This window comes from Triticum urartu, chromosome 2 (assembly GCF_003073215.2).
Source record: "Triticum urartu cultivar G1812 chromosome 2, Tu2.1, whole genome shotgun sequence".
In the NCBI taxonomy this organism is placed as follows: Eukaryota; Viridiplantae; Streptophyta; class Magnoliopsida; order Poales; family Poaceae; genus Triticum; species Triticum urartu.
In genome coordinates, this window is record NC_053023.1 from 99588045 (window position 1) to 99597774 (window position 9730).

Below are 9730 nucleotides of genomic sequence, written 5' to 3' on the forward strand. Positions count from 1 at the left end.
AAACACAACTACTACACCTACTGGATAATTTAATCACAGATTCTACATATAACTAGCTATAAATGAATCCAATACAAAAAACCCTAACTAAACATCTAATTAAAATAACCCTAACTACTACATCTACTGGATGATTCAATCACAGATTGTACATACCACTGGCTATAATTGAATCCAATACAAAAAATCCCAAACTAAACATATAATTAAAAAACCCTAACTACTACATCTACTGGATGATTCAATCACAAAATCCAAACTTAATCTTCACTATAAATCAATCAAACATCTAAAAACCCTAATTATCAAAAGGGGATGCAGCAACTAGCAACAACAAAAAACCCTAGCACCTAAATGTACTTCTTAACGGGGGTAACTAACAACGGAGGGGACTGCTGGCAAGGATTACCTGCAGGTCCACGTGCTCGCCGCCGGCCTCCGCAGGTCCATGAGACGGGCCGCTCGACGCCGTTGAAACGTCTCCAACGTATCTATAATTTTTGATTGTTCCATGCTATTATATTATCTGTTTTGGATGATAACGAGCTTTATTTTACACTTTTATATTATTTTTGGGACTAACCTATTAACCGGAGGCCCAGCCCAAATTGTTGTTTTTTTGCCTATTTCAGTGTTTCGTAGAAAAGGAATATCAAATGGAGTCCAAACAGAATGAAACCTTCGGGAACATGATTTTTGGAACAAACGTGATCGAGAGGACTTGGAGTGGATGTTAAGCAATCAACGAGGAGGCCACGAGACAGGGGGTGCGCCCTCCACCCTCGTGTCCCCCTCGTTGCTCCACCGACCTACTTCTTCCTCCTATATATATCCACGTACCCCGCAAACATCCAGGAGTACCATGAAACCCTATTTTCACCACCGCAACCTTCTGTACCCAAGAGATCCCATCTTGGGGCCTTTTCCGGAGCTCCGCCAGAGGGGGCATTGATCACGGAGGGCCTCTACATCAACTCCATGGCCCCTCCGATGATGTGTGAGTAGTTTACTTCAGACCTTCGGGTCCATAGCTAGTAGCTAGATGGCTTCTTCTCTCTCTTTGGATCTCAATACAAAGTTCTCCTTGATTCTCTTGGAGATCTATTCGATGTAACTCTTATTTTTGCGGTGTGTTTGTCGAGATCCGATGAATTGTGGGTTTATGATCAAGTTTATCTATGAACAATATTTGAATCTTCTCTGAATTCTTTTATGTATGATTGGTTTATCTTTGCAAGTCTCTTCGAATTATCAGTTTGGTTTGGCCTACTAGATTGATCTTTCTTGCAATGGGAGAAGTGCTTAGCTTTGGGTTCAATCTTGCGGTGCTCGATCCAAGTGATAGAAAGGGAAACGACATGTATTGTATTGTTGCCATTGAGGATAACAAGATGGGGTTTACATCATATTGCATGAGTTTATCCCTCTACATCATGTCATCTTGCTTAAGGCGTTACTTTGTTCTTATGAACTTAATACTCTAGATGCATGCTGGATAGCAGTCGATGTGTGGAGTAATAGTAGTAGATGCAGGTAGGAGTTGGTCTACTTGTCTCGGACGTGATGCCTATATACATGATCATGCCTAGATATTCTCGTAATTATTTGCTTTTCTATCAATTGCTCGACAGTAATTTGTTCACCCACCGTAATACTTATGCTATCTTGAGAGAAGCCACTAGTGAAACCTATGGCCCCCGGGTCTATTTTCCATCATACAAGTTCCCAATCTATTTTATTTTGCAATCTTTTACTTTCAATCTATATCATAAAAATACCAAAAATATTCATCTTATTATTATCATCTCTATCAGATCTCACTCTTGCGAGTGGCCGTGAAGGGATTGACAACCCCTTTATCGCGTTGGTTGCGAGGTTCTTATTTGTGTGTGTAGGTACAAGTTGACTCGCGCGTGGTCTCCTACTGGATTGATACCTTGGTTCTCAAAAACTGAGGGAAATACTTACGTTGCTTTACTGCACCACCCTTTCCTCTTCAAGGGAAAACCAATGCAGTGCTCAAGAGGTAGCAGGAATGATTTCTGGTGCCGTTGCCTGGGAGATCTACGCCAAGTCAAGACATACCAAGTACCCATCACAACTCTTATCCTTCGCATTACATTATTTGCCATTTGCCTCTCATTTTCCTCTCTCCCACTTCACCCTTGCCATTTTATTCGACCTCTTTTCCATTCGCCCTCCTTTTCCGTTCGCCTCTTTTTCACTTACTTCTTGCTTGCTTGTGTGTTGGATTGCTTGCTTGTCACGATGGCTCAAGATAATAGTAAATTGTGTCACTTTGCCAATACCAACAATAATGATTTTATTAGCACTCCGATTGCTCCTCTTACCGATGCTGAATCTTGTGAAATTAATACCGCTTTGCTGAATCTTGTCATGAAAGATCCGTTTTCCGGCCTTCCTAGTGAAGATGCCGCTACCCATCTAAATAACTTAGTTGATTTGTGTGATATGCAAAAGAAGAAATATGTGGATAATGATATTGTTAAACTTAAGCTATTTCTGTTTTCGCTTAGGGATCGTGCTAAATCTTGCTTTTCGTCTTTGCCTAAAAATAGTATTGATTCATGGAATAGGTGCAAAGATGCTTTTATCTCTAAGTATTTTCCTCCCGCTAAGATCATCTCTCTTAGAAATGATATTACGAATTTTAAGCAACTTGATCATGAACATGTTGCACAAACTTGGGAGAGGATGAAATCAATGATACGTAATTGCCCATCTCATGGTTTGAACTTATGGATGATTATACAAAATTTTTATGCCGGATTGAATTTTGCTTCTAGAAATCTTTTAGATTCGGCCGCGAGAGGCACTTTTATGGAAATCACTTTAGGAGAAGCTACCAAACTCCTAGATAACATTATGGTTAATTATTCTCAATGGCACACTGAAAGATTTACTAGTAAAAAGGTGCATGTAATTGAAGAGATTAACGTTTTGAGTGGAAAGATGGATGAACTTATGAAATTGTTTGCTAATAAGAGATGCCTAGCTAGGGGCGTTAAACGACAGCGCTTGTTGGGAGGCAACCCAATTTTATTTTTGTTCCTTGCTTTTTGTTTCTGTTTAGTGATTAATGATTTATCTAGCCTCTATTTTGGTTGTGTTTTTTTTGTGTGTTTAGTTAGTGTTTGTGCCAAGTAGAACCGTTGGGAAGACTTGGGGAAAGTCTTTTTGATCTTGCTGTAAAAAACAGAAACTTTAGCGCTCACGAGAATTGCTGTCAGTTTTTATTGGAGAGTGCTATTTAGTTAATTCTTTTTGCAGATGATTAATACACAAATTCCTCACGTCAAGCAATTTATTTTAGAATTTTTGGGGTTCCAGAAGTTTGCGTTAGCTACAGATTACTACATACTGTTCTGTTTTTGACAAATTCTGTTTTTCGTGTGTTGTTTGCTTGTTTTGATGAATCTATAGCTAGTAAAAAAGTTTATAAACCATAGAGAAGTTGGAATACAGTACGTTTAACACCAATATAAATAAAGAGTGAGTTCATTACAATACCTTGAAGTGGTGGTTTGTTTTCTTTTACTAACAGAGCTCACGAAGATTTTCTTTTAAGTTTTGTGTTGTGAAGTTTTCAAGTTTTGCGTAAAGATTTGATGGATTATGGAACAAGGAGTGGCATGAGCCTAAGCTTGGGGATGACTATGGAACCCCAAGGTAAAATACAAGGACACCAAAAAGCCTAAACTTGGGGATTCCCTGGAAGGCATCCCCTCTTTCGTCTTCGTTCATCGGTAACTTTACTTGGAGCTATATTTTTATTTGCCACATGATATGTGTTTTGCTTGGAGCGCCTTGTATGATTTGAGTCTTTCCTTTTTAGTTTACCACAATCATCCTTGCTGCACACACCTTTTGAGAGAGATACATATGAATTGGAATTTATTAGAATTGCTTCACTTATATCTTTTAAGCTATATAGTTTTTGCTCTAGTACTTCACTTATATCTTTTAGAGCACGGTGGTGGTTTTATTTTATAGAAATAATTGATCTCTCATGCTTCACTTATATTATTTTGAGAGTCCTTTAGAACAACATGGCAATTTGCTTTTAGGCATAATAAAAACTTTCATATAAGTGCATTGAATACTAAGAGAAGTTTGATACTTGATGATTGTTTGGAGATATGGAGATAGTAATATCAAAGTTGTGCTAGTTGAGTAGTTGTGAATTTGAGGAATACTTGTGTTGAAATTTGCAAGTCCCGTAGCATGCACGTATGGTAAACGTTGTGTAACAAATTTGAAACATGAGGTGTTATTTGATTGTCTTCCTTATGAGTGGTGGTCGGGGACGAGCGATAGTCTTTTCCTACCAATCTATCCCCCCTAGGAGCATGCGCGTAATACTTGATTTTTGATGACTTGTAGATTTTTGCAATAAGTATGTGAGTTCTTTATGACTAATGTTGAGTCCATGGATTATACGCACTCTCACCCTTCCATCATTGCTAGCCTCTTCGATACCGTGTATTGCCCTTTCTCACCTTGAGAGTTGGTGCAAACTTCGCCGGTGGATCCAAACCCCGTGATACGATACGCTATATCACACATAAACCTCCTTATATCTTCCTCAAAACAGCCACCATACCTACATATTATGGCATTTTCATAGCCATTCCGAGATATATTGCCATGCAACTTTCCACCGTTCCGTTTATTATGACACGCATCATCATTGTCAAATTGCTTTGCATGATCATGTAGTTGACATAGTATTTGTGGCAAAGCCACCGTTCATAATTCTTTCATACATGTCACTCTTGATTCATGGCAATCCCGGCACACCGCCGGAGGCATTCATATAGAGAAGCCACCGTAATACTTATGCTATCTTGAGAGAAGCCACTAGTTAAACTTATGGCCCCCGGGTCTATTTTCCATCATATAAGTTTTCAATCTATTTTATTTTGCAATCTTTTGCTTTCAATCTATATCATAAAATATCAAAAATATTTATCTTATTATTATTATCATCTCTATCAGATCTCACTCTTACAAGTGGCCGTGAAGGGATTGACAACCCTTTATCGCGTTGGTTGCGAGGTTATTATTTGTGTGTGTAGGTACGAGGTGACTCGTGCGTGGTCTCCTATTGGATTGATATATTGGTTATCAAAAACTGAGGGAAATGCTTACGCTGCTTTACTGCACCACCCTTTCCTCTTCAAGGGAAAACCAACGCACTGCTCAAGAGGTAGCAGCCGTCACGCTAAGCTCCGGCACGACGGAGTCCGCCACGGCCACCTTCTTCTCCTCCAGATTCGCCGCCGCAACGACCGATCCAACGCGTGGGGATGCAGCACCTCCTGCACCTCCGACGAGGGCCTGGACGGCATCTGCCACGGTCTCCGTGCCCGTCTTCTTCAGATCTCCGTCTGCGACGACGGCTTCCCCACGACCTTGCTCCATCCGAGCAAGAAGCAAGCAGGAGGAGAGAGGGAGGCGGTGGTGGTGAGCGAGCAGCTGGGGTGGCCGATGAGGGAGACGATGAGGCAGAGGAGAGAGGAGGGAGAGGGAGGCGATTTGGGGGAAATGGGGTGGGCGATGTGGTCGGTGCCCGTTCCCCTCCTCTTATACTCGGGGCCTTTTTTTGGAAATTATCCACGCACACGACCGCGGGGAAACGGAACCGCCAGCGTATAATACACGTACACGCCCGACGTACAACAGTACACGGGCCAACGCGGGCTCGTACAGGGCTCTATGACTGGTCTACGCGCGCTCTACGTCCACCTGAAATGACCATCGTGCCCCTCGTTACGAACCGCCATCGACGCATCTGGACTGTCCTTGTGTTTTTCCACTCGCGTTCAGATCCGGGGGGAGCACCGGAGGAGAAACGAAGCTCAGCGAACAACATTTCAGAACAAAAAAAGGTCAGCTAGCAGCATGGTCTATCGACGGGCTTGATAATGGCTTAACGTTTAGTGTGCACACATATTTCTATATGTGCAATTGCTTAGGTCATTAGTCTGAATAATTGAGATCGGTACAACTAAACCGACCGAATAATCATGTAGCCAAAGTCTACGCACTGGGAATCTTTTCTCAACGCTTGTGCTCCTCGCGTATCGTTCGGCTTAGGGCACATGATATCTGCGTGGCTAGATAAGCTAAGCACCTGCATGAACTGCAACTTAAAAAAAAAAACTGCTTGACGTGTGTCTCTGGTTGTGGGGTCGTTCCTAGCGCCTGTGTAGCTTCGTACCGGCCAGCGATATTGCTCCATGCTAGGCCACAACACGCCACTGTGCCTGCTTGAGTAGCATAAACGGAGTACATAGTTGCAAAATGAGTGCACGCCCATACTAATTATTTTGATTTTTTATTGAGAAAAACTAACTAATTTGATTAGTCAGCGTTTCAGCTGATCCTGTCGATATAATTCCGCCTTTAGAAAAAATCCACGGCTGCTTTGTTTGGGCCATTGGAGTCACTCCTCTATCCTCTGGCCTGTGGGCTTTTGCTGGTGCGGTGGAGGAGGCAGCAGAAGAAGCGAAACGAGGCGGAGCCAGCTGTTTTGATTAGTCCCACCTCGCTTGGCCAGGGGAGTGAGGGGAGGGAGCTGGGCTATATAAGAGGATGTGGTGCGACAGGCGGAAGGCACGCAGCTGCGTGGTGAGCACATACCGAACTATTCTTTCGCCTTTTACTCCTTCCGTCTACTTGTCGCAGATATGGATGTATCTAGAACCGAATTACTTGTCGCAGGTATGGATATATTTAGATATATTTTAGTTCTAGATACATCTATTTCTGTAAAGAGTAATTTAGGACGGAGGGAGTATTAAAAATACTATGTGAACGTCACACTAAGCAGTATACCTTAATTTTTAAAGGTTGTCTTTTTCCTGTGAGAAGGCCCCATCAAATCTGAATTTTAAAGTATTTGGTGGTCCTTGGTCAAAATGCCTGAAAAAATGGTTTGATTTTGTGATGGCTGGTAACCAGCTACGGTCAGTGCATTTGCAAAAAAAAAAAAAGCTATGGTCAGTGGACTCGTTGTATATACTCCCTCGTTCTTTGTCTGGGCAGTCACTGGAGACTGCCAACGACCGGAGCAGGAAGGACCGGGAGTGGTATAGCTGAACATCCCGTGGGCCTTGTCACTTACAAGGCCCAAACATGCAAAGCTAGACAGAGCGAGTGAGTATAAATCAAAATGTTTCTAAAAAAAGAGGTATAAAAGAAGAAGAAACTAACCTCGACAGCTGTAGCCGAGTCTCTTCCACACACGAACGTGCGTGAGCTGAGCGAGGTGAATTTCGCATGAGGCTACGCTGCCTTCTCCTTAACACATTTCACATGTGGCCCTCGTTAAACGTTGAGTCATGGCGAGGCAGTGAACCTTTTGTCCATGCGAGCAAATGTCGCGGTGAAATCAAGAAGACGCGTGTTGACCTCGTTCGCGATTGCGGGAAACAAATGTCGGGATCGGGCGAGAGATTCCGTCAAATTCCTTTAGTTAGCCCATTAACATCCTTCCATCCCTGATGTCTGATGAGATGCCAAAGGATAAACTTGTCCCGAAAAGAAAAACAAGACGCTGAGGATAGTGAGATGAGAAGCGCTGGGTCGCTGTCCTTTGCTTGCTTCATGAGAATGGAACGCGGTTGCTGATGGAGGCCGGTCACATTACTTATAGTACATAATGCTCGCGGTGTTAGACGTAAGATGGAACGGTTTGGTTGATTTGTGCGCGGTGCCGACGTACGTCCGGCCGGTCGATCGATAGCTACATCCATCGGTAGGCTGGGTTAGCGATCAGCTTCAAGCATGGAGAGCTTCCAATAATTGGACATTTCATCTTTGGCGGTCGATTGGCCATCTCATCATCCTTGTAAACCACATGCAGTATGCAGACTCTCGATGCCCTCAAGCCAGGAGAATATAATACCAGCAGCTACTAGTACCATATACTCAGTACGATCTGTAGACAAGGATATATAGCATCCTGCTACAAACAACTCTTACCGAATCAACGATGATCGGAACAATGCATCCAAAATCTCACAGGAAATGAATTTTCTATGCGAGTCGCCTCCCCGAGAAAGAGAAATATTGGAAGCTTATGGAACTTCACATGTCACTAGGATATCACTGCCCCCCAAATCCAAATGCGTACTGCACGCAGCGATTAGTCTACGGATCGAATAAAGAAGGGGCTCCTAATCGTTGATTAATGCGGCTAAACAGCTGGACTCCTCGTTGGACAAGCTGGAGCCTCTTGATCCCTACGTACACACGCCATTCTTAATGCTCAATCATGCTCTTATACCACATGCAGTTGCTTGCTTTCAGTTGTTGTCAGTGGTGGTGGTGATTAACTATACTCGTGCGCCCAATAGAACAGTTCATGGAGAGGGCAGGCCAATGGCTCAATCCAATCTACATCCCCCTCTCTTGCCTGCCTACTCATCCGGGATTTCTTTGTGTTCTTTTGTGTATTATCAAGTCAAAGGCGTTAGAGGTGTACTTTTAACATAACATCACAAACTAATACTCCCTCCGTAAACTAATATAAAAGTGTTTAGATCACTACTTTAATAATCTAAACACTTTTATATTAGTTTACAGAGGGAGTACTATTCTTGCTTCTTGGGGATGATGCATAGATCAGCGTCAAGATCTTGGAACAGTGGCCTGGAGTTGAATGCCGGGGCTGCCTTTCCCAGCTGTCCCGTGTAGAGGTGGTGCCTGCTGATTATTGCTTGATCTGGATCGATCTGTGCAAATAATTGTGTGCACTCACTAAACTAGTAGGTCATAGAGACATGTTAGATCGTTTCATTCTTGTAAGAATGTAAGATATAGCTGAAGAAAGTCAAAATCTGTCCGGTTATGCATTGGGTTTCACCGATGAAATCGTACATGCCTCCCCAAAATATATATCAAATGTGTTGGTAGTGCTTGTGTTTAGCTTTGAGGTGGAGCTGATCTTTCTTTCTTTTGCCATGACGCCCACAAATGTCATTCCATGATGAAGCTTTACAAGCACTCAAAATATTTATCAAAATTTGCCACACAAAAAATCTATTGTTTTTACTATTAGCTCATTTAAGCTCGTGAGCGGAAGAGCATCTTTTGTACCCTGCAGCAAACAACGTCTCAGTTTTCCCCAGACTCAGGAAACACATGTCCTCGTTCAGAAGATCAGATCCCGGTGAACTTTTATTTACGGGGATGCAACGTGATATCCAGCTAGCGTGCGGCCAGAGCATCTGCACGACTGCAGCACCACGTACAGTACGCCGCCGGTCAGTCGTACGGTTGTACATTCAAGTACTACGGGTGGGTACGGTGTCCTTTGACTTCTTCTCCCTGTCCTTTGCGTTTGGATCCAATATACCAGCCCGGATCTTCTAGCTGTTCTCTTCTGCGTGCATGTGCTCACAGGCTCAAACTCATCATGGTCGGTTCTGCTTTGCTGCAAGAGTTGCCACACATTTGCCTCTTGGGTTTTGACCACCGCGCGCACACGTCAACTTCCTGACCTTGCATACACACCTAGTACCTTACTTGGAATGTTTTGAACTGAAAAAAACTGCTGATAAGAGCATCTCGACACTGACCCGCAAATCGGAGAGTGTATCCGTCCGCAGATAGAGAGAGACCAGTCCATAGACACGAATGTGAGAGGCGGTCATCAAAAGCTATCCACATACATTTCAAATAGAATCTAAAATTACCGGAC

The 9730-nt window shown here is 42.9% G+C and overlaps 1 pseudogene; it reads left to right on the plus strand.

Annotated features, from left to right (window-relative positions):
• LOC125541190 overlaps positions 1-2065 on the plus strand; it is a 44637-nt pseudogene extending 42572 nt beyond the window's left edge.
• The last annotated feature ends 7665 nt before the right edge of the window (positions 2066-9730 follow it).